The sequence below is a fragment of the Sinocyclocheilus anshuiensis genome, unplaced genomic scaffold (assembly GCF_001515605.1).
Source record: "Sinocyclocheilus anshuiensis isolate Anshui unplaced genomic scaffold, SAMN03320099.WGS_v1.1 scaffold792, whole genome shotgun sequence".
Lineage (NCBI taxonomy): Eukaryota > Metazoa > Chordata > Actinopteri > Cypriniformes > Cyprinidae > Sinocyclocheilus > Sinocyclocheilus anshuiensis.
The window spans coordinates 999,583-1,024,908 of NW_015558618.1; the positions used below are offsets into that span (position 1 = coordinate 999,583).

A 25,326-nucleotide genomic window follows, 5' to 3' on the forward strand; every position below is an offset into this window, starting at 1 on the left:
ATGCACCAAGAGCTTGTAACACTCCAAAGAGAAAGGACAAATTTAAATCGCATCATATGACCCCTTTAAGTGAACTTTACATCATACTTTATGTATACTACTATGTCCTGTAGCGTCTGGACCAATCAGACACAGAATTTCTTTAGTTATATTTAACAAATACTCTGTAACACCCCTCAGTCATCAAACCAACTATGAGGGTCTATGAACCCTTCCCCCGAAATGCATCTAACACCTTAGAAAGGCAGAACAGGCCTCTGGTTCCATGGCAACCAATGCTGCTATCACTGGTTTTATTGCCCAAAGGAATGCGGGCAGAGAAACTCACCATTCATTTACCTTTAGGAAAGACACACAATGCCCATAAAATGGACTCTTCTCTAACTAAATCATAGAAAAACCTTTCTGTGAATGAACATACATCTCCTCAGGACATTGTGAATACCATTACTGTTCTTGTATATTGTCTTTTGTATTGTATACTGTTTTATGCATGCTTATGATAGAACCACTCGTTCATGTAATCTTACCTATATGTAATCTTACCATGTTTAGTATCTATGAATTCGTCTTCTGATGATCTAAACGAGAGTGTATATTATATGTTGGTACATAGGCAATATATTAATGTTCTAAGAATCTTTACTAGTTTGTGCATCAACACCCAATTGAATTACATATGCAAAATACCATGCTTGAAGACAAAGAGTTGTAAACTTTCCCTCCAAAAGTGAAAGCCACCATTGGCTCTGTGACCTCCAGGAGGTGTGAGCTCAATAGGAGATAAAGCTCTCACATCAGTGACCCGCCTTAGTCAGTCTGCGGTTCTGTTAGACACTGAGAAGATGAGGATGTGAGCTAGAATGCTTCTGCAACCCCTAAATTCCTGCCAGGCTTCGGCCTTGACTTTACATTAATCAGCTGATGTCTCTCTTAGCTCTTTTTCACTTTCCACTGCGAAGAAACTCCCAATCACCATCGAGTCAGAACATCTTTGGAGTTCATCACTCTTCAAACCCGGAAGAAGGTGATCGCGACTCCTAGACCAACGAACCTCCAAACCATCAAGCTTTCATCCGAGACTGCATCCGTACGCTCGTTCCAAGCCAAGGCAAAGCAAGTATCATACATTTAACTAACCAAAACAGAGGTTTAGTATAAGCTGTAGACCCCGTTCTAAAACGGCGCTGATGGTTTCACTCAGGTGGTTAACTGACTTTTTTCATAGCTTCATTCTCTGGTTTTTACTGATAGCTTAATCCATCAAGCCTCATTTGCCTTTTCCCATGTATGAGGGATTGTTTGTTTGTTTGTTTCTTTGTTAGACTAGTTTGTGTTAGTGCTTAGTTAATAAAACTCTTGTGCACAAATTACATGAGTTTCTGATTCTGCCTTGCAAATTAATGTCCCTTTACGATTTTGATCCTTACTACATGCTCTAATGCATTAATACTGTATAAAAGTATTTTCTGTGGCCACGGAAATATCCTTTCCTAGAGTTGATATGAACTTACACTGAATGTTCGCTGGACGAACAGATTGGTTGAAGGCAATTTAATTATGCTACAGTTACTACTGGCAGCTGATATAAATAATTGTAATTAATCATAATTAACTGTAATTTATTTCCCTTTTGAGCTAATTTGCTACATGCGGTATGAGGACACAACTGCATTGCAACCGACCACTCCACCAGGGGGACCCCTGTATACCCCCTAGCTGCACCAATGTCGAGAGTGGTGAGGGAGAAGGAGCTAGCAGGTCAGTTTCCGGTGGAAAAAGTTGCCTTCCACGACCTGGTAAGCCCCCACATGCACCTCCGGAAAGAATGGCAGGGGTGCTGAGATCCAGCGCAGGCCACCCCGAAGAACCAATCATCCAATCTTGAGGGCTCGGGACACGGTGGAGATTTCCACTCGAGCCCTACCCCTCACGGCAGCCCGGGAAAGCATAGCCGTCATTTCCGGATCCGATTCAGGCATTGCTACAGTCCCAGAGGGCAGCAGCGCAGCCGAATCTTCCTCTCCAGAAAGCTCCGGCTCACCCTCCGATGCAGCGATCAACATCCGATCGTCGGGAGGAGCAACGAAGGATACTGCTGGTACGCTCCTTGTAGAGGGCCCAACACGTTCCTTTAGCAGCTCAACTGGTTGCGGAGTGCAAGAGGAGCGATGGTCCCCCGAGGGTTGGTTCCCTGGAGGGTTTGCTATCACAGTTACCCTCAGGCCACCCATGCTACTGCCTGAAGTAGCCCCCACCTGACCATGACGAGAACTAGATCGAGGCAGAGGCAACGACGCTCCGCCCCTTTTGAGGTAACAGAGCTTGGCCCGCAACTCCGAGATGGTCATCTTCCCGCAGTAAGAACATGACTCATCCACGAAGGCCACCTCGGTGTGCTTAATGCCCAGATACGTGACCATCATCCGACACCAGGTAATGACCACATCCAGAAACGCATGGGTGATACGTTGTCTGTAGCAAGATGCAACATCGAGTTTGCCAGACGCAACAGCGTCTTTAAAAAGACGCAAAGTCGAGTTTACCAGACGCAACGTCATCTTTAAAAAGACGCACCCGTAAATGCTCTTTTAGGGAAAAAAGCTTTTTCAGCATGCTGAAGCGCACAGGGGAGATGGCCACCTTTAACACAAACGGGGTAGTGCAGTCTGATGTGTGCAACCCCCTCGACACGGGAAATGCCGTACCGCCAACACCAAGAGCTCCAAAGAGTGCCCTGAACTCATTCAGTCTTCTTCTCTCAGTAGAGTAGTCAGGAGCAAAACAATGTGATCGCTCGGCTCCGAAGCGAAAATCTGGAATGCGTTGCACTTGCTGCCTTTTTGTGCTCATGCTGTGATCAGCGGCAGTTAGATGCAATCATCACATGCCAATGTGCATTGGCTCGTTTAGTTTACACTCAAAGTGGATTGGTCTCTCTAAGCGAGATCCCAATTCGTCGGTCACCAACGTGACGTCGAGAGTGACCAACTGAAAGGGAACTACTTAATTTGGTCACATCAAAATAACTTAATTTGTGAAATGTATGAAATATTTAAAAAAATATATATGTTACTTAACTATCCTCCTGCCCCAATAATAGTAGGACAACACAGGATAGGAAATATCTTTATCAAATCATTTTATAGGGAATTTAACAGAATCCTGTGCTCACCCAAAATCATCAGTGCGGAAAGGATGGAAATTCCTATCATGCCACTTCCCACATTTTGCTGTGTGTTACGCTGCGTCAGACAGTTTGGTGAAACCACACAATCACACACAGCAACAGAGAGGTTCTGGAGGACAAACCTGCCCTGTTTATCAGAGATTTTCACAATCAGTGTGTACAGACTGGTATGAACACTTTTATCCTTCACCAAATGCACTGTGCTACCTAAAAGACAAAGCAAAAAAGATGAAAGGTGATTGATGACTATGTTTTGCATCAGAGTTTAGTAAAAGGCTAATCTAATGTTGAGAAGACTATATAAGATTCTATATATAGCATTATATAAAACACTTTATTTGAACTATTATTTACCATGACTGGGGTCAAAGCTCCATTCTTCCTTATGATCTCCTACTATTTCAAAACTGAACGGGCCGCTGTACGGATCTCCATCGAGGTCAAAGGCTGTGATCTCTGCACGTGACACTTCATCAGACTGAGACAGAAATCACGCTCTCCTTTAAAATGGGGACATTGTCGTTTTTGTCTTCAATGTAGATCTGAATCGTAGCAGTGCTTGTCATTGGAGGATGGTCATCTGGTGTGAAAAAACATTCAATTAAATGATAAAAATGAAAAAAAATAATACTTCTATAGAGGTGATAGCTTTAGCAAACTATGTAGGTATTGTCTCTTTCTATAGCTCAAGATGCTGGAATAGGCTCTAGCATCCCTGAGACCCTACATAAGGCAAGCAGTTTGGAACATGGGAGGATGGATGAATGTAGTTGTTACCAGTTTATTTGCAAGCCAAATGCATAAAATGTTGTATTACCCTTCTCTGTCACAAGGACAGTGACTGTATAAGTCCCATTGGTCACATGACTTGACTCTCTGTCCAAAGACTCTTTTACAAAGATTTCCCCAGTTGTTTTGTCTACTCTGAACCAGCCTGCAGGATCCTGTTCGATAGAATACCTGATGGGGGAAGAAATAAATTGTTTATTATTAACAAATATACTGGCTCTGTCACGATCTGATAACCACCACATTCCTCCATCACATTCCTCTGTCACTCAGTCTTTGGACTTCATTTCCAATAATCCTTTGCCTGGACTCATCAGCACTCATTGTTTGCACTTTTGTCTCCTTAAACCTGTCTGCTCACCCTTAAACCTGGTTCATTTTGGCATTCATTGCTAAGTCTTGTGTGTGTCATTACTGCAGTTCTAAGCATTGTATCCTGGTTATATTATATTAGATACAAAATATCAAGCATATGATTTTTCAGTGACTTTTAAGAAATTGGTTTCAAGGTTAGATATTTAAAAGAGGAATTAACTTCAGCTGTCAAACAGTGGCCCCTAATAGAGTAACCACAGGTTAGTTCATTACATTGACATCAATATATCTATTGTTGTATCATCTAAAACCAGGGAACAAACTTCCCTTTATGAAATATTTTGCTTGAAAACTGTTTGTACTATATTTATTTTAAATAAATGCCAAATGTTTTTTTTTTTAATTAATAGAATGCAACTACAGGGCACATTTTAATTACGGCTTCATTGTCCAGAAAGTTCTTGGAGCCAAATGATTCTGATGATTGAACACGTACTCAAGTTTGTGGCGACGTCCAGTGTCAGGATCGACTGCTGTCACTTTGTCCACAAAAGCTCCAACAACACCATTTTCTTCCAAAATTATTTTTCTTACTGGATCTAGGAAGAACGGAGGGTCATTGGCATCTTCCACTGTAATGGTAATATCCCTAGAGGATGGTTTTGGTGGATTTGTGATGATTGTCCAGAGCCCATCTGCAGATCTCTCTTTAACCTCACAAGAGAAATAAGACTCTTCGTTCTCTACAAAGATGGTTAGTTTTTGTTCTGCTTTTACTTCAAAGTCTAAGGGCTGGCAAAGAATTGCATTAAAAAAAAAAAAAAAACATACACACAGTATCAGTATACCAGGTAAATTTATTCCATGACTTACAGGCATTTTTACTGAACATATGTCATAATAGCAACACTTCAAACTGAATGATTTCACCCAATTAGTCTGTAGATTTTAATGAATAGCAAAGACATCTGAAATGTACATCTAACTTGCGTAAATTACTGAATAATAACCCCATGAATTACAGTAAGTATTAAATGTAAACATAATAACACTAGTACCAACATGCTGCTCAGGTCCCAGTTCTAATTGGTTCATTCAATTTAATGTTCCCAGCCAATCAGATTCACATACTCATTGTTGTTTACTTGTACAAGCAGGACGTATTCAATGAACGCTGTGTCTGCGTGCTATTCGTATCCTCATCTTAGCCCCCTCTTTCCCAGCACGACCTGCCTAGATCTGCAATGGGGGATCTTCATTTCTCTAGCAGCAGCAACAGCAGCAGCAGCATGTTTCCTTTAAATTTTATGATCCGAGTATTTAGCAAAAGCAATTCTACTTGCTCTGTAGCAGCATAGCAGATCTAGTCCGCCAAGACCAAACCTAAAAATAAAGATTTTACAATCTATCCCGAGATAGATTGTGCAATCTGTGGTCAAGAGAAAAATAAGGCGGGGAGTGTAAGATGACCAATGCGGCAACTGTTGGGCATCTTGCCACATTTTATTCTACTAAAGACCTATAAATGACTCAATAACCCTGAATTTATTTTTTCTTTATAATGAGATGTGAACATAGCATGACATTTACAGAATTGCCTAGAGTGTGTAAACAAACCTTAACCAATGTGAGGATTCCATCATTGGTGTCTGGATCAGTGTAGATGGAGAAGTGGCCACCTTTATCCCCTTGTATGGAGTACCTGACCCTCCATGCAGCAGTGAGACGCGTGTCAGCATCAGCTGTATGTATTTTGAGAGGTGAAGTACCATTTGTCCCTTCCAACACATTAGCTGAACCCTGGATGAGTGGAAAAATGTAAAAATAATTAACCCAAAAATGAAAAATCTGTCTTTACTCACCCTCATGTTGTTCCAAACCTGTATGAGTTTCTTTCTTTTTTTTTGAACACGAAAGAAGATCTTTGGAAGAGTGTTCGTAAACAAAGAGTTGCTGGTAGCCATTGACTTCCATTGTATGGAAAAAAAAAGGCAATGTCTACCAACAACTGTTTGGTTACCAACATTCTTCGAAATATGATCTTTTGTGTTCAACAAAAGAAAGAAACTCATACAGGTTTGGAACAACATGAGGGTGAGTAAATGACAATTATTGTTTTTTGAGGGGGGTGAACTAACCTCTTTTACTCTAACCGTTTGCCCTGTGATAACCGGTAGATGGTCGTTGCCATCCTGAAGGTTGACAATTACGGTCGCTGTGCTTGACAGCTTTACAACTCCACGGTCTTTTGCTTCAACTGTTATAGTGTATTTATTAGCCACCTGAAAAGAGAACTGATTAGACTCTTCACATACATACTCAAAAAAAATGTACACGCTAACATTAAATCACCTGGCAAATGTCAAGATACTTTTTTCACGTTTCACTGAAACTGGACTGTGATGCCTGTTGGATCTGTCAGGCACAAACATGATGGCTCATGTCTTGTTACTGCAATATCCCAATCCTAGCATGACACAGGCATGCATATATGCTATAGGCCATTCAGTATGGTATACACTTTGCAAGTAACAACAAATTATAAATATATGCATTGACTAATCATTTCTATACTTGCGAATTATGCCTTAATTGGGCTTTTTACCTCATAATCAAAGCATACTTTAAAAGATATTGCACCACTTTCTTGCATGTAGAATTCCACAATTTTAGTTGTTGGAGTGAGAGAAGTAATTTTGTAGTCAATTGTGGAATTCGGAGTTCCTGGTGCGTCCTTATCAATTGCTAATACACCTACAATAAAACCACCTTCAAAAAGACAATATCAAAACGTTAATTAATTTCTTTAAGGAATGGTTATCATGAAATAAAAATCTATTATTTGCTCATCCTCATGTTGTTCCAAATCGATATGACTTTTTCACCGGTGGAAAACAAAATGAGAAAATCTAAATACTGTACTAGTCACTCTTTTCCATACAATTACATTGAATAGGGACTGATTATGCTTCAAAAATGATGCAAAAGCACTTCCTCAAACATATAGTTGTCACACTCAGGTGCACTCAAAACACTCACAAAGATGAAGGTAAGATTAATCTTTAATTATCCACACAGAAGGTAAATCCACAAGAGGAAGGCTTAGCACATTTGAAAACATAGACGAGAACTGACAAACAAACAGGAACTTAAATACACAGGCAAATTAAGATAATAAACTAGACACAGGTGAACAGAATGAACTAATCAGACACGAGGGAAAACTAGGTCAAAACAGGAAAACAAGAGGAAAGACAACAAACTAAAAGTCCATGATCGTGACAGTACTCCCCCTCCGGCCAGGCACGACTTCGCGCTGTAACAAAAACAACAAAGGAGGGACGGAGGGGACTTAGGAGGAGGACAAAGTGGCGGAGTTGGGATGGTAACAGGGGATGGGGAAGGGCAGGAAGGCAGGCGGATGAATAGGGTGGCGATGACGGAGGGAGGAGCCACGGAGGAATCAGGAGGAACCATGGCGGATCAGACAGAGGGAGGAGCCAGGATGGAGACAGTAGGGACTTGGAGCAGGAGGAGCCAGGGGGGACTCAGACCGCAGCCAACATGACGGCCCATGGTGGAGCCGATGGAGGGAGGAGCCATGGTGGAGGAATGGCTGATGACTTCAGGGGGCCACCCGACAGTGGCGGAGCAGGTGGGAGAGGAGCCCGAGGGCGGAGACTGAGAGCCGACAAGCCAGGGCGACGGGGAGGATCCGGAGGGCCAAGGCGAAGCAGATGGCACAGGCGACCGAGGCACAGGCGGGGATCTGGAAGGCCGCGGTGGAGCCGGAGCAACAGAGGACCAAGGTGGAGCTGGAGGGAGGAGCCCAACGGAACCGGTGGGACGGATCAACGAGGAGCAGCCGGAGGAGTGGAGTCCTGAGGTGATGGCGGGTTGACGACTGACCAAGGCAGAGCCGGAGGGACGAGGGAGCCCGGCGGAGCTGGTGGACAGACGGGCCACGGCGGAGAGGAGGAAGCTAGGAGCCAAGGTGGAGCCGCTGGGTCGATGGGCTGAGGCGGAGTCTGGGACTCGGAGGCTGGAGGCGGAGACAAGGGATGTTCCAGCCACAATGCAGATGGAGACTGGCAGACCCGCTGCAAACCCACATCACATATAGTGGGCTGAGGGGCTGACAGGGGACGGCGGAGGTGGTGGTGAGGACTGATGAAGAGGTGGTGGGAAATGTCCAGGAATAGTCTGGTGTGGTCCTCGAGGGAAAGTTCCTCCTGCTCCAGCAGGAGGAGGAGGAAGTTGGGGTGATCCATAACAAAAAGTAAAAGACTTTCGAAAAACAAACGTGGAAAAAACACGCCGCTAAACTTCTTGTTTGGGTCGGATCTTCTGTCACACTCAGGTGCACTCAAAACACTCACAAAGATGATGAAGGTAAAATTATCTTTAATATTCCACTATTACAATAGTACATGCAAAGCTAAGGTTGATTTGATTATTAGTTAATGAAATTAGTGAAAACTGATTAAATGTTTACTTTGAATACAGTTAAAAAAATCATTAACTGTAAGTCATATAATATTAAAAGCATCTATCAAATGTACAAATATAAATTTATAAGCTGTTAACTGCTCTGACTGAATCATTAAAATTGTCATCTGAACTTGAGAATGGAAGCAGTATGAATCACTCAATGTTTTTCATATTCAGCAATTCATTGAAAAGATCTGACTTGAAAAATTACTTCATAAATCAGACACTTACTTATCTTAGGGATATGAAGATTTTCAATGAATAATAATAATAATAATGTATATATTTTTGTCACACAAAGCTTGATATGGCACTAAAAATCTTGAAATATATAAAACAAGTCATATAGACAACCTTAACATTACTTTCACGGTGCTCATTTTTTAACTTTTGTTTCAATTTTGAAATCTCCATTTTTTGTAATTGTATGGAATAAAAGCAACCAGTACTTAAAAAAAAAAAAAAATTCCACAGAAGAAAGTAAGTAATAAGGGTTTGCAATTAAATAAATGTGAGTATGAAAATAAACTTATGCCTTTAAAATCTCAGTGAAGTAAAGAGATCACATATTTGCCACAGCCATAGTATTTACTAATTCATATTTTAAGACCTTATAAATAAAAGCTTATTCATAAAAGCAAAATATATTTGTGTTCCTTCAACTGTTCGGCATTGATACTAACCTTGTTTTGCTGCTTCTTTTATAGTGACATCATAAACCTTCCTCTGGAATACCGGCGGGTTGTCGTTGATGTCCAGTATGTTGACCTCCAAGCCTAGTTGTGTATCTATGGCCAAGTTGGACTTATTTCTTGCTTGAAAAGTCAGCTTTGAAGGGATGATTAAATTAATTTCAAACGTATGCCCTTCATATTACCATCTAATGAAAAATCTGATTCCACTTACCATCAGAACGCTGTACTGCTCATAGTCGACTTTCCGGTGGACTTTAATGAATCCTGTTTTTGGATCGATTGACAGGACACCCATTGGGTCTTCATCCACACCTTTACCTTTTAGCATGAACTCCACTAAATAGCTACGGTCCAGTTTAATCTAGAATTTGGGGGAAGAAATGTTCTTGAAGGCAATTTTATAACATTGTCACCTTGTTGCAGTAAGGATAACTACTTACTAATTTGCCATTTAACTGATACTTTTTAAGCAAGGAATTTCATGTAGTTTTTCATAATAAATTTCAAGCATACTGTCCTGCATTATTTGATCAAAAATACAATAAAAACAGTAATATTGTGAAATATTACAATATAAATTTTTAAAGTTTCTATTTTAATATATTTTAAAATACAACATTAATTAAATTATAATAAAAATTGTAATACATTTTAATTACATTTAATTTAAAATGCAATCAATTTAATTTAAGAGCTGATTTTTCATCATTATTTCAAGTTTCAGTGTCACATGATCTTTTTAAAATTATTTTATGAATGAAAAGTTCAAAATATTTAATTTATTTAATTTAAATGTAATTTAAATTTAATTTACTTTTTTTTTTTTACATGAAACAGAAATGTTTTGTAACGATGTAAAAGTCTTTACTCTTACTTTTGATAAAGAAAGAAAATACAAAAATAAAGGAAAGGAAAGGAAAAAAGAAAAGAAAAGAAAAATTCTAACAACCCCAAACTTTTAAACATGTATATGTCTTCCTGTTATTCCAATTCAAATTCTAATTCAACATCCTTTGAATTGTTTTCGGGCAAATTTAATTCAAATTCACACACATGAATTTGAAAGGAGGCCAAATTGAGAATTTTGCCCAACCAAGGCAGTAGCCAGCCCAGATCTTTAACCAAAATAATATACCACCCAGGATTGTGAGGGGGGGGCCCCGAAGAATTCAACCGACTGCCCCGAAGAATTCAACTGACTGCCCAATGCCAGCATAAAAGACGTTCAGGACAGTTGACGGACCACTGCTGTGTGTCCTTGCCAAATTAAGCATTCAAGCGATTTTAAATCATTCATGCACAAGACGCGAAAGAACTAATCTGAGTACTCGCGCATTGTGGTCGGTGCGCACACAGAAAGCCGTGTCTCAGACAGCGGGCAAACACCGAATTGAGTCTTCTTGCGCTTGAACGAACAAATACACCTTCACAGTTTAAACATGCAAGCACAAAAAGATGCGAAAAGCTTAATTCAGCACCCGCGCGCACAGAGAGAAGGCGTGACAGGGTGTCTCACAGCCCTTGAACACTGACTTGAGTTTTGCCTCTTCTTGCGCTTGAATGGACAAATACATACAAAATTATTTAGAAATACCCGTCTTGGTGAGTATCCTCGAAAAACTGTTGATTATGTCTTAAGTGTAAAGTAAAATGTTGAGAAAGAAATCAGATGTGTATCATTATATTGGATGTATCGTCTCTTAAAGTGACCACGCCTAGTTAATTAATGCGTTAAATTACCAGCCCCAATTTATATATTTGTGCTATTTACACAATTTCAAATAGGGCCCACAGGTACAACTTGCACTGGGGCCCCGCAAACCCCAGCTACGGCCCTGATACCACCCCAATCAATTTGCTTTTATTTAATACCAATATGCAGAACATTATTTTAGAGAAATGATATTTACCTGGCCCAGATCATAAGGGAAAGGACCCGGGTGTTCCTCCACAATGTGAAACGAGTCTATAATCCAGGATCTTTTATGGCGTCTGAGAGGCTCTGTGCTGCACAGACAGATAGTTCCCTTTTAACAGAAACAGTGTGTGTTATTTACGGTATGGCTTTAAACATTTTACATAAATTAAGAGCAGAAAAAACCTATAGCTAAAATAAATTTTTCAAAATCACATCACCTAAATGATGTGAACATAATGCAACAGCTTTGTTTTACAATTGAAAATGCCATTCAATCATTAACATTCAGATCATTTTTAGCTATTTCTGTCATAAAAGCATGGTCAAAGGACACTTCTTCTTTTTTGCCTACTTTTTGAACTTGCACTGTATGTTTACCGAATTCAAAGTTGTGAAACTGGTTTGGGAAAGGCTATATACTAGACTCTCCTTGTTACGGTTTTTCTCAAAAAGACCCCCAGAAAAAGAACTCTATGGGCACTCATGTTACAGGAATACACACATAAAAGCACAGACTTCCATTAAATGTCTAATAATAATAATTAGAGCATTCTTCTATTATTAATAATAATTATATTATTCTATTAATTATATCTTTACTGCACAGAATACTGATTAAGATCGAAGTCCCAACAATCACAATATCAAAACAATTACAGAGAAACTGACAATGAATCAATGGTTTTAATTAAATTTAGTTAGATTTTAATTGTATTTATTTTTAAAATTTCCAAAAATATTCAATATGACTGAATTGGGTACTGTTAAGGTAGAAATTACTTCTCAAGGTAACAATAGCGCATTTTTACTATTACTTTCCTTTGCAAAACAATGTAAAAAGTAACTTACACCAAACAAGCAACAAAATAAAAAGACATTTTGATTTAAGATTTCACTGAATCTTGAATTAACCTATTGAATAACTGTGACAACAGTACAAACTGTACTTACCGTAAGCACCAAGTAGATGAACATCATTGTAGCCGTAATAATTTCAGTTCATAATATGAGGTAGAAAGCATTAACTGGAATCTCATGAACTCTCACACTCAGATCTGCTTCTGCCTTGGACTGAGAACACAATCATACCTGTGTAGTGCAGAAACACAGGTAACTACACCCTGGGGCAGTATTAGTTATATAGTTACCAGTATGCAGTGTACACATGAAGACATTATAGAGAGAGAGAGAGAGATTACACATGTTTCTATAGGGGGAGAGAGAGAGATAAAAGGAGAGTTATACCACAACAAAAAAAAACTGTATTTTTAATCAGTTGTTTTCCAGTAGAAATATCTAAACATTCTTACATTATAATTTTTTTAAAAACTGATATAAGACTTACGATTGTGTAAAATAACATTTTCAGAAGATATACCTTAAAAGAATACCTTTCATTTATTTTTATTTCATCTCACAAAATGTTGTCAAAAGTCAAAAATGACGGCAGGTTAATGTCAGGGTTGGGGATGTAGGGATGCGAGGACTCAATGGTGCAGAGAATGGGCTCTTTATTAATAATAAAATAAAATAAAACAACAAAAACTACACCGTGGCGAAAAAACAGGCTGGCATTTGCAAGGCTGGACAGGACAGGACAGGACAGGACAGGACAGGACAGGACAAGGCAAGGCAGGACACAACCAGGGTTGACACGAGAACATTCGACGACGAACTGGCACAAGACTGCAAACACAAGGACAATAAATAGGGAGCAAAACCAAGGAGTGTAATAAGGGATGACAGGTGGGGAAAATAAACCAATAATCAGGTAACAAGGTAGGCGGGGTTAGACAATAGACATGAGAGCACATGGCACACAGAAACAAACAAGAAAAGCCATGTGCTCACACAAAACACAAGCACATGGCCAGCAAAACAAATCACCAGCCATGTGCAAGACAAGACCCGAACACGCAGCTGATGAGAACTCATAAGCCGTGTGTTCACTCAAAACATGAAAGCACACAGCCTGGGAAAATACAAGCTGTGTGCTACACAGCACGAGACAAAACATACCATGAAAGCATGCGGCCGATAATGAACCACATGCTAAACAGAACACAACAAACGTGGACAGAAGAGCGTATGGCCCGAGCAATCTCGAGACCGCACGCTCCACAGCAAGACAGAACATGGAGCGCGAGTGTCCGAACCCCGACACGAAACCGAAACTAGAACAAGACATGAGTGCCGGGATCCAAACACCATGCTCCAACATGAAACAAGGAAACAGGGCACGCAGACAAGAGCGCACGGCTCGAGATCACTCTGGCGTCCCTAAAGAGGAACACCAAAAACAAGACAGGAATATGACACAACAGACCAGCACAAACATGACAACACAAGACAGAAAAATCAAAACACAGAGACAAAGAGGGGAGGGAGGGGAGTCTAGCCAATGCCAGCAGGACAGCCCAGAAAATCATTAGAAGGGACCAGGGAGGGGCGGGAGGGTTGAGCCAGGGAGGCTTAGACAGTTCAGGAGTCCTGGCAGGACACCAGGGCAGAGCCGGAGGGACGGACCAGGGAGGCTCCGGCCAAACAGGAACCCTGGCAAATGGTAAGGGCAGGGCTGGTAGAACAGGATGCTTGAGCGGGATGGACAGATCAGACTCTGACAGGACTGGAATCAGGGTGAGGAAGGGGAATACCATTAAGGTGACAGCCCCAAGGGCGTCTTTGCCAATGTAGTGGGCGTGGGTCTGGCCAGCCTTCAGGAAGGGGACAAGAGTCCTTTTGAAGTAGTTCCAGGGCTTAGAAATGAACTCTGGAGGCCTCAGGGCTGGATCAGACTCTGGGACGGCCTCTGTGGTCATGACTGGGAAAACATACTGCACAGGGACTGCCTCCGTGTCAGCAGCAGGTTTTGGCTGGCAGACTGGTCTGTGGTCAGAAGAAGACGTGTGCATCTTCCAGTCGCGCAGCATGGCCAATACATAGAAGGTGAAGACAGCCCTCTTGGCCATAGCAGGAGTGACTGGGAAAATGGGTGGCTCTGAAACAATCTCCGGGCCAGGAACGGGCTCTGTAATGGACTCTGGAGCATCAACAGGACTGGTGGAAGCCAGCTGAGAAGTGTGTTCCCAGACACACATAACAGTGGCAACGTACAAGGAGAGGGCAGCCTCTTCAACTGCAACAGGACAGACAGGAAAAGTGGACTGTTCAGGGACAGCCTTCATGGCCATAACAGGAAGCTCTGGGACTACCACACTTGGGGTCTCTGGAACCACCGAAGTCGGGTACTCTGGAATCACTGGACTTTGGACGACTGGAGTCAGGTCCTCCAGAAACACCAGATTAGGGGAAGCGACAAGAGCCCTCCATCTCCTGCACTTGCGAGGGGGTGGCATGGAACGTACCACCTCTGGGGACACTACAGCATCTTCAGCTGCCTCAGGTGGCACTGCATTGTCTTTGCCCATCTCTTGGGGCGCTACAGCAACTTCGGCCACCTCTGGGGGCGCTGCAGCATCCTCTTCTTCGGGAATGGGGGCAGAAGAGGCGAACCCGTTCTGCCTCCTTCTCCATTGACGGGTCATTGGAGGACTGGGAACTAGGCAGTCTGTGAGGGGAAAGGGAGGAGGGCCAAGTGGAGGAAGGCCACCCTCTTCTCCACGGTGGTAGACATAGCCCACAAACTGCCAGAAAGACAATATCCCCAGCATTCCCATCTCTCAGGCACAGACGGGCTCACTAAGGTTGTTGTTAAAGATATCCTTGAGCTCTGTGTCACTGATGTTTAGTCCCTCCGCTGCAAACAGGAACTGGTAAGTAAATTCCTTCACACTGGCTTTCCCTTGCCGAAGAGAAAGGAGCCTCCAGCGTTGAACAGCCATCTGATGAGTGGAAGGGCAGGGAGATGGGAACAGGAAGATGCCCATATTTCTGCGGAGTCATCTATTGGCCAGTTCGTTCTGTTAGGGTTGGGGATGTAGGGATGTGAGGACTCAATGGTGCGGAGAATGGGCTCTTTATTAATAATAAAATAAAACAAAACAACAACAAAAACCACCCCGTGGGGGGAAAACAGGCTGGCATTAGCAAGGCTGGACAGGACAGGACAAGGCAGGGCAGGACACAACCAGGGTTGACACGAGAACATTCGACAACAACTGGCACAAGACTGCAAACACAAGGACAATAAATAGGGAGCAAAACCAAGGAGGGTAATAAGGGATGACAGGAGGGGAAAATAAACCAATAATCAGGTAACAAGGTAGGTGGGGTTAGACAATACACATGAGCGCACATGGCACGCAGAAACAAACAAGAAAAGCCATGTGCTCACACAAAACAAAAGCACAAGCACATGGCCAGCAAAACAAATCACCAGCCATGTACAAGACAAGACCCGAACACGCAGCTCATGAGAACTCCTAAGGCTTGTGTTCACACAAAACATGACAACATGAAAGCACACAGCCCATGAAAACACAAGCAGTGCGCTACACAGCACGAGACAAAACATAACATGAAAGCATGCGGCCGATAACGAACCACGTGCTAAACTGAACACAACACACACGGACAGAAGAGCGTATGGCCCGAGTGATCTCGAGACCGCACGCTCCACAGCAAGACAGAACATGGAGCGCGAGTGTCCGAACCACGACATAAAACCGAAACTAGAACAAGACATAAGCGCCGGGATCCAAACACCACGCTCCAACATGAAACAAGGAAACAGGGCACACAGACAAGAGAGCGCACGGCACGAGAACACTCGAAGCCGCACGCTCCCATGAAAACAAGACATGGCGGGAGTGTCAGGGCTCTGTCACAAAACCATGAATAAACTAGACCAAAGTGACAGAACCCTGACAGTTAAGAAGAATAAATTACTGTAAAAACAAATACAAAAAAAAACAAAGCAAAGTAATTTTATTTAAGGATTTCAGATATTTTTACTGGAGATTTTTGTAGTACATTTATCCATTGTTAGCCATCAACATGGATTCAGATTACATCCAAATCCAAATTGTAGTGTATGAACTGCAGAAGCAGTCACTCAAGCCCAACCAGGTGTCAGTCAATGACCAGTTCATAGGTCACACATAACTGTGACCACACCTGAAACATCTGCATTACCATCCAGAGAGGAAACCACATTTATTTCGCTTCAATAAGAATAATTCACAAAAAAAATAAATAAATAAATAAAGCACCAAATACTGACCGTACCTGTCAGTTTAAAAAAAAAGCATCAATGAAAAGCCTATACAACTTTTGCACTGTATTCCAAGTATTCTGAAGTCAACATGCATGCTGTGTTTACTGATGTCAAGCCTGTTCAGGGCCAATTTGTGAAACCAAACATGGATGCAAATGACATTTTGTAGCTTGGACAAAAGGGTTGTATATTGCCCTAAACTCACACATTTAAGGTTCTACTTATATTTCTATTTCTATTTATTTCTATTTTTAGCGCCTTTCACGATACAAATCGTTGCAAAGCAACTTTACAGCAAATTAAGTTTCTACAATATTTAGTAGTAGCTTATCATTGGTGACTGTCGGTTAATGTACATATGGCAGAAATGTACGAAAAAATCAATTAAAGACAATCAAACAGACTATGAACACTATTAACAGCAATTATTATATGATATATTGGTATATTGATATATATATTATATTGGATATATCGATAACAATCTGATGACCCAACCTCCTGGCTAAAGGCTCCAGTCATTGCAAAATGACTGAAGGAGAAGCATTCAAATATGTATGTTACAACTGAACCTCTGGACACCCAGAGACTTCCAGGAAAGTCTGGATGACAACCGAGAAAGAATGGTGACGCTGGAGAAACAGATGACCTCCAGGAAAGACTGGCATGGGTGTATTGGGCCAGCAACCCCATACACAGCACTCGCAAGAGGCCACCAAGCAACCTACAGAAGCCACACATGAGCAATACCCCCAGAGTCTCCCGAGAGGGGGGGGGGAATAAGAGACTCAAAAGGACGGATTCAACGGTTACGGCCAGGCCAGGAACAAGGACACACAGGAGGCTCACGCAAGCCCCCATAACTGGGAAGGCACCAGAGGTAAAGTGCTCCTGCGTTAAGATCTGCAAGAACTTAAGGGGCCTCAAAATACACCAGGCCAAGACTAAGTGTGGGAGGGAGGAGACACAGGTGCAGCTCGCAGATCTAGAATCTGGTGAGACGCAGGAAACCTCCAGCCAGGAAGCACCCCACAGCGCTGGAGATTTCTCAGCACCTCAGTCACCTACACCCCAAGGGAGCATTTCCACATACGCCATACCACAGCCTGAACCCATGAAGGAGAGGATTAGGTGGCCAAAGATGTCAGATATCAAGGAGTGGGCCAGCTTCGATGAGGACATGAACAGAATCCTTGAAGTCACGTCAGCGGGCACAGCTGAGCGGAAAGTGAATACCCTCACAAAAGAACCGCTAGATTTAAATCAGCACAGCCAGCAAAGGATCGAATGCAACTGTTTTGAATGAGTGCACCTTTTTTTAACAACCAAAAAGTTTTGTTGTCTGTTGCGGAAGAACAGACGTTCCTCTCATTGATAGCAGAGGAGTGGATCCAGCGAGAGCTTGATGGAGCGACACGGAATGAAAAAGTTTTTTTTAGGAGTCGTGGTAGTAGAGGCGGCGCAACTATAACGACATGTTGGTAATAAAGCTCTTCTGATTCTGATTCTGATTCTGAATAATCCCGCCCACTCTAAAGCGGTACTGAACTGCAATGTAAACGCAAACCGTGCCGAGCCGTACCGGGCCTACAGATTCTCCGGCGGTTGTGGAAGCTGCTCCAGAGGATCTGGAAGAAAGGCACCGTTCCACCAAGCTGGCAGAAGGCAGAAGGATGCTTTGTCCCCAAAGAGGAAGCCTCAGCGAGCATAAGCCAATTTAGGACCATCTCCCTACTCAGTGCTGAATGCAAAATCTTCTTCTCAGTGCTGGCAAAGAGGATGTCCACGTACATGATCGAGAATGGATATGTTAACACCTCAATCCAATAGTGTGGGATCGCAGGATTTGCGGGATGCCTGGAACACACAGGAGTCCTAAGCCAGATGATACATGAGGCCAGGGCGAAGAAAGGTGACCTGACAGTTATCTGGCTGGACTTGGCTAATGCCTATGGGTCTATCCCCCACGATCTAATCAGGACAGCTCTGAAGTACTACCACATCCCAAATCACCTCAAGGTTATGATCAGCAGCTACCTGGATGGAATCAAGCTCCGTTTTAAAATGAAGGACTACATCACACAGTGGCAGCACCTCGAGAGAGAGGGATTGTCACAGGATGTACAGTCTCCCCCACCCTGTTCATCATGGGCATGAACCTCATCATCAAAGCAGGAGAAAAGGAAACCAGAGGCCCAATCATGGACTCAGGGATCCAGCAACCAGCTATCAGGGGTTATATGGATGACCTTATAATCACAACATCATCCCATGTATAGGCTAGGTGGGTTCTAACAAACCTTGATGAGGCGGCAAAATGGGCCAGAATGACTTTTAAGCCAAGAAAATCAAGGAGCTTGGTCATCAGGAAGGGTAACATCTCCTTCAAGTACAATCTGGTCATACAAGGCGAGATCATCCCTTCCATCAAGGACAATCCCATCAAGTATCTGGGAAAGTGGTACAATGAGTCATTAAGGGACCACAACAATGTCCGTAGCACTGAGAAGCAAGCAGAGGGTTGGCTGAAGAAAATTGATCAATCAGGACTCCCAGGGAAGTTTAAAGCATGGCTTTATCAACATGGCCTGCTCCCCAGTCTGATGTGGCTGATGACAGTGTATGAGGTCCCACTTACAGCAGTGGAAGGAGTGGAACATAAGATCAACTCACACCTCAGAAGGTGGCTGGGCATCCCTCCAGGCTTCACATCAGTTGGGCTGTACATCAGATCTGGGCAATTACAACTACCCCTCTCTTCCCTGGTTGAGGAGTTCCAAGTAGCAAAGTGCAGGGTGGCCATGACCTTCCAGGACTCAAGAGAGAGCAAGGTCAGAGAAGCTGGTATAAAAACCAGGTTAGGAAGAAAGTGGGAGGCCTCAGCATCTCTGGCCCTAGCAGAAGGAAACTTAAAGCTCAAAGACATCATCGGAGCAGCAAGGCAAGGCCTGGGAATGACCCACTTCCAAGAGTGGGGGAAAGCAAATCCTGTGGAGAGGAGAGCCATGGTCCAGGCTGAAGTAAGGGGCCAGGGGCCTAAGCGGAGGAAGGCAAAGGTTGCGGGGCTAGGATCCCAGGGAGCCTGGACAAGGTGGGATCTTCCCAAGAGGAAGGTGACATGGGCTGACCTTTGGAGGCTCCAGCCATATTGGATCTCCTGCTTGCTTAGGGCCGTCTATGACACCCTTCCAACCCCTGTGAATCTACACAGATGGGGGATGAGGGACGACCCAATATGCAAGCTCTGCGGGCAAAAGGGAACGATGGCACACATCTTGTCAGGATGCAAGACCGCGCTTTTCCAGGGCAGATACAGATGGCACCATGACAAAGTACTGACTGTGCTAGCTGACATCCTAGAGCAGGAGAGGACCAGGAAATGGCAACATAAGAGCAAGCTGCCATCTGGTATAACATTTGTCAAGGAGGGGACAAAGCCACCAGGGCCCAATAAATCCAGGGTTAGCCTCCTGCCTTCAGTTCCTCCATACTACCTTAAGACCCGATGCAGTCCTTTTCTCCACAGAAGGCAAAAAGATCATCCAGATCATCCTTACAGTGCCATGGGAAGAGGGGTGGGAGGAGGCATTTGAAAGGAAGTCTGAACGCTATAAAGACCTGGTGCAGGACTGCAGGGACAAAGGCTGGCAGACATGGTTGTACCCAGTCGAGGTGGGATGCAGGGGCTTCCCCCTTGTGTGTGTAAACATACTTGGTAATAAAGCTCTTCTGATTCTGATTCTGATTCTGAATAATCCCGCCCACTCTAAAGCGGTACTGAACTGCAATGTAAACGCAAACCGTGCCGAGCCGTACCGGGCCTACAGATTCTCCGGCGGTTGTGGAAGCTGCTCCAGAGGATCTGGAAGAAAGGCACCGTTCCACCAAGCTGGCAGAAGGCAGAAGGATGCTTTGTCCCCAAAGAGGAAGCCTCAGCGAGCATAAGCCAATTTAGGACCATCTCCCTACTCAGTGCTGAATGCAAAATCTTCTTCTCAGTGCTGGCAAAGAGGATGTCCACGTACATGATCGAGAATGGATATGTTAACACCTCAATCCAATAGTGTGGGATCGCAGGATTTGCGGGATGCCTGGAACACACAGGAGTCCTAAGCCAGATGATACATGAGGCCAGGGCGAAGAAAGGTGACCTGACAGTTATCTGGCTGGACTTGGCTAATGCCTATGGGTCTATCCCCCACGATCTAATCAGGACAGCTCTGAAGTACTACCACATCCCAAATCACCTCAAGGTTATGATCAGCAGCTACCTGGATGGAATCAAGCTCCGTTTTAAAATGAAGGACTACATCACACAGTGGCAGCACCTCGAGAGAGAGGGATTGTCACAGGATGTACAGTCTCCCCCACCCTGTTCATCATGGGCATGAACCTCATCATCAAAGCAGGAGAAAAGGAAACCAGAGGCCCAATCATGGACTCAGGGATCCAGCAACCAGCTATCAGGGGTTATATGGATGACCTTACAATCACAACATCATCCCATGTACAGGCTAGGTGGGTTCTAACAAAGCTTTATGAGGCGGCAAAATGGTCCAGAATGACTTTTAAGCCAAGAAAATCAAGGAGCTTGGTCATCAGGAAGGGTAACATCTCCTTCAAGTACAATCTTGTCATACAAGGCGAGATCATCCCTTCCATCAAGGACAATCCCATCAAGTATCTGGGAAAGTGGTACAATGAGTCATTAAGGGACCACAACAATGTCCGTAGCACTGAGAAGCAAGCAGAGGGTTGGCTGAAGAAAATTGATCAATCAGGACTCCCAGGGAAGTTTAAAGCATGGCTTTATCAACATGGCCTGCTCCCCAGTCTGATGTGGCTGATGACAGTGTATGAGGTCCCACTTACAGCAGTGGAAGGAGTGGAACATAAGATCAACTCACACCTCAGAAGGTGGCTGGGCATCCCTCCAGGCTTCACATCAGTTGGGCTGTACATCAGATCTGGGCAATTACAACTACCCCTCTCTTCCCTGGTTGAGGAGTTCCAAGTAGCAAAGTGCAGGGTGGCCATGACCTTCCAGGACTCAAGAGAGAGCAAGGTCAGAGAAGCTGGTATAAAAACCAGGTTAGGAAGAAAGTGGGAGGCCTCAGCATCTCTGGCCCTAGCAGAAGGAAACTTAAAGCTCAAAGACATCATCGGAGCAGCAAGGCAAGGCCTGGGAATGACCCACTTCCAAGAGTGGGAGAAAGCCAATCCTGTGGAGAGGAGAGCCATGGTCCAGGCTGAAGTAAGGGGCCTAGAAGAAGAGCGGAGGAAGGCAAAGGTTGCGGGGCTAGGATCCCAGGGAGCCTGGACAAGGTGGGATCTTCCCAAGAGGAAGGTGACATGGGCTGACCTTTGGAGGCTCCAGCCATATTGGATCTCCTGCTTGCTTAGGGCCGTCTATGACACCCTTCCAACCCCTGTGAATCTACACAGATGGGGGATGAGGGACGACCCAATATGCAAGCTCTGCGGGCAAAAGGGAACGATGGCACACATCTTGTCAGGATGCAAGACCGCGCTTTTCCAGGGCAGATACAGATGGCACCATGACAAAGTACTGACTGTGCTAGCTGACATCCTAGAGCAGGAGAGGACCAGGAAATGGCAACATAAGAGCAAGCCGCCACCTGGTATAACATTTGTCAAGGAGGGGACAAAGCCACCAGGGCCCAATAAGTCCAGGGTTAGCCTCCTGCAGTCTGCCCAAGCATGGGAGCTTAGGGTAGACTTGAAGATAAGGCTTCAGTTCCCAGATGTCGTCCATACTACCTTAAGACCCGATGCAGTCCTTTTCTCCACAGAAGGCAAAAAGATCATCCTAGTGGAGCTTACAGTGCCATGGGAAGAGGGGTGGGAGGAGGCATTTGAAAGGAAGTCTAAACGCTATGAAAACCTGGTGCAGGACTGCAGGGACAAAGGCTGGCAGACATGGTTGTACCCAGTCGAGGTGGGATGCAGGGGCTTCCCTGCCCAGTCAGCCTGGAAGCTGATAATAGACGTTGGACTGAGGGGGGCTGAGAGAAAGAAGGCAGTGCGAAGACTGGGGGAGGCAGCAGAGAGAGCCTCCTGTTGGATTTGGAGCATGAGGAAGGAGTTGAGCTGGCAGCCAGGAGGGAGTGAGTAGTGGCTGGCCACCACTGCTGACCCGCCAACAGGAGAGTGTGATGGTTAAGGGTCGAAACACTTCAGGATCGTTGGTAACCATCTGATGACACAACCTCCTGGCTAAAGGCTCCAGTCATTGCAAAATGACTGAAGGAGAAGCATCCAAAGATGTATGTTACCACTGATACAATCAAACTTATAGCAATATTTGGCAGTTCTGTATGTTGTTTCAGGGTTGGCATCATCTGAGGTCCTCCGAAGGGTTGGCATCATCTCTTTACAGGTGTTCTGGATCCAGACTGAAGATTGTGTAAATCCTAGTTATCACGGGATGTCAATCCCATGGCAAAAACAGAGAAACAAATAGAGACATAATTAGTGTAGCTGCTGTTCCAACCAAGCAAAAATGATTTGTTTAACCCAAGCTAAAGAATAATACTGTGCATTTAATCTGATATAACATTATTTAAATGCTTGGCCAGAGAGATGTGTCTTTAATCTAGATTTAAACAGAGAGAGTGTGTCTGAACCCCGAACGTTATCAGGAAGGCTATTCCAGAGTTTGGGAGCCAAATGCGAAAAAGCTTTACCTCCTTTAGTGGATTTTGCCATCCTAGGTATACCAAAAGTCTAGAGTTTTGCGACCTTAGGGAGCGTGATGGATTGTAGCATGGTAGAAAACTAGTTAGGTACGCAGGAGCTAACCCATTAAGGGCCTTATAAGTAAGTAATAATATTTTGTAACTGATACAGAACTTAATAGGTAGCCAGAGCAGAGACTGTAAAATTGGGGTAATATGATCATATTTTCTTGACCTGGTAAGGACTCTAGCCACTGCATTTTGGACTACCTGTAGCTTGTTTATTGAAGATGCAGGACAACCACCTAGCAGCGCATTACAATAGTCCAGTCTAGAGGTCATGAATGCATGAACTAGCTTTTCTGCATCAGAAACAGTTAACATGTTACATAACTTGGAAATGTTTCTAAGATGGAAGAATGCTGTTTTTGTAACATGGGAAATATGATTTTCAAAAGACAAGTTGCTGTCTAATACATGGGAAATATGATTTTCAAAAGATAAGTTGCTATCTAATATACTCATTGATATTTCTGTACTCTATTGATATACCACAATTTTAATGTTTTATAAGATGCAAAAATCCTCTCAAAAGTAAGCCCAACCCTTTATATGATAAACTATAAAATGTCAAAACACCATTTTACATATTTTTAGCCTTTTCTTTTTTGTTTGTCTTTGAATAACATTTGCTTGAATGACACCGCACTACATTCCTGTCACTACATTACTGTCATTTTGGTTGTGGCAGCCAAGAGCAATCACATTAACAGACTGCAGTTCAGGAACTTACTATCACTTTTCACAAGTACACTTGCTTGCCTGTCATTTTTATAGGCCTAAATGTGCAGTCTGAGGTGAGTTTACAATCATGTGGTAATGGTTGGAGTTTGTTAAGTGAATTCCACAGATTCTGCAAATGTCTGAGCACTACAAAAATGTAGTGCATTTCAAGAACTTCACACATTAGAGTCACAATGAAAAATGTTGTGATTAATTATTTTGTGACTATTCTTACTAATCAATAACTACACTGGAACAAATGAGTAATACAATATTAACGTGACGTGAACATACTCGGAATTAGTGCTCTGCATTTATCCCATCCAAAGTGCACACACACAGCAGTGAGCACACACACACCGTAAACACACACCCGGAGCAGTGGGCAGCCATTCTTTTGCTGCGGTGCCCGGGGAGTAGTTGGGGGTTCAGTGCCTTGCTCAAGGGCACCTCAGTCATGGTATCAAAGGTGGGAGAGAGCGCTGTACATTCACTCCCCCACCTACAATCCCTGCTGGTACGAGACTCGAACCCGCAACCTTTTGGTTGTGAGTCCGACTCTCTAACCATTAGACCACGACTTCCATTCTAGTGACTGCTATTAACTAACAAGAAACTCTGATTAACAGATAAATAAGTAATAACATATTCATTAGTCCTCTATTAGTTAATCAGTAACTGCAATTTTTTTTCATTTCATAATTAATTTGAAACTAATCAAAAACTAATGCAGGACAAATTACCAATGCTATGTTTACATTTTAATTGTTATACTGTAATTGCATTTTTAACAATTTTGATGACTTCACTACTGTCACGATAACCAGTCTGTGTTCCCCCTGTTTTTGTGTCAGTCATGGACTATTTTGTATTTTTTCTGTTCCTCTTTGTTTCTGTATTCACTCCTGTTTAGATCTCGTTGCCTTGTCCCTCTTGTTTGTTCCCTTGGTTACCCTCGTGTGTTGCTATGGTGATTAATTGACTCCTCCCCCTTATCACTTTATCCTTGTTACCCGGTGTTTACCTGTGGTTCAGTGTCAGTCTTTGTTCCTGTATGTTTCCTGTGTTAGTTCTTTGTTTATCTTCTTAATAAATCTTACTGCAATTGATTTCCTTCGCCTTGTGTTCCCGTGCCTCCAACGTTACAACTACTATACTGAAAGGTAGAACATAATCAAGGAATGAGAAGGTGCATCAGAACTCTTTACTGATTTAAAGAGATTAAAGAGATTAGTATTAACCTCAGACCCGCACATTTTTCAGTCAGTTTC

At 43.3% G+C, this 25,326-nt stretch overlaps 3 pseudogenes; 2 read left to right on the top strand and 1 right to left on the bottom strand.

The window, feature by feature from the left end:
- LOC107680416 (cadherin-like protein 26) overlaps positions 1 to 12,376 on the bottom strand; it is a 19,639-nt pseudogene extending 7,263 nt beyond the window's left edge.
- A 4,937-nt stretch (positions 12,377 to 17,313) lies between these two features.
- LOC107680417 (uncharacterized) lies at positions 17,314 to 20,167 on the top strand (annotated as a pseudogene).
- A 60-nt stretch (positions 20,168 to 20,227) lies between these two features.
- On the top strand, positions 20,228 to 22,710 carry LOC107680418 (uncharacterized; annotated as a pseudogene).
- The last annotated feature ends 2,616 nt before the right edge of the window (positions 22,711 to 25,326 follow it).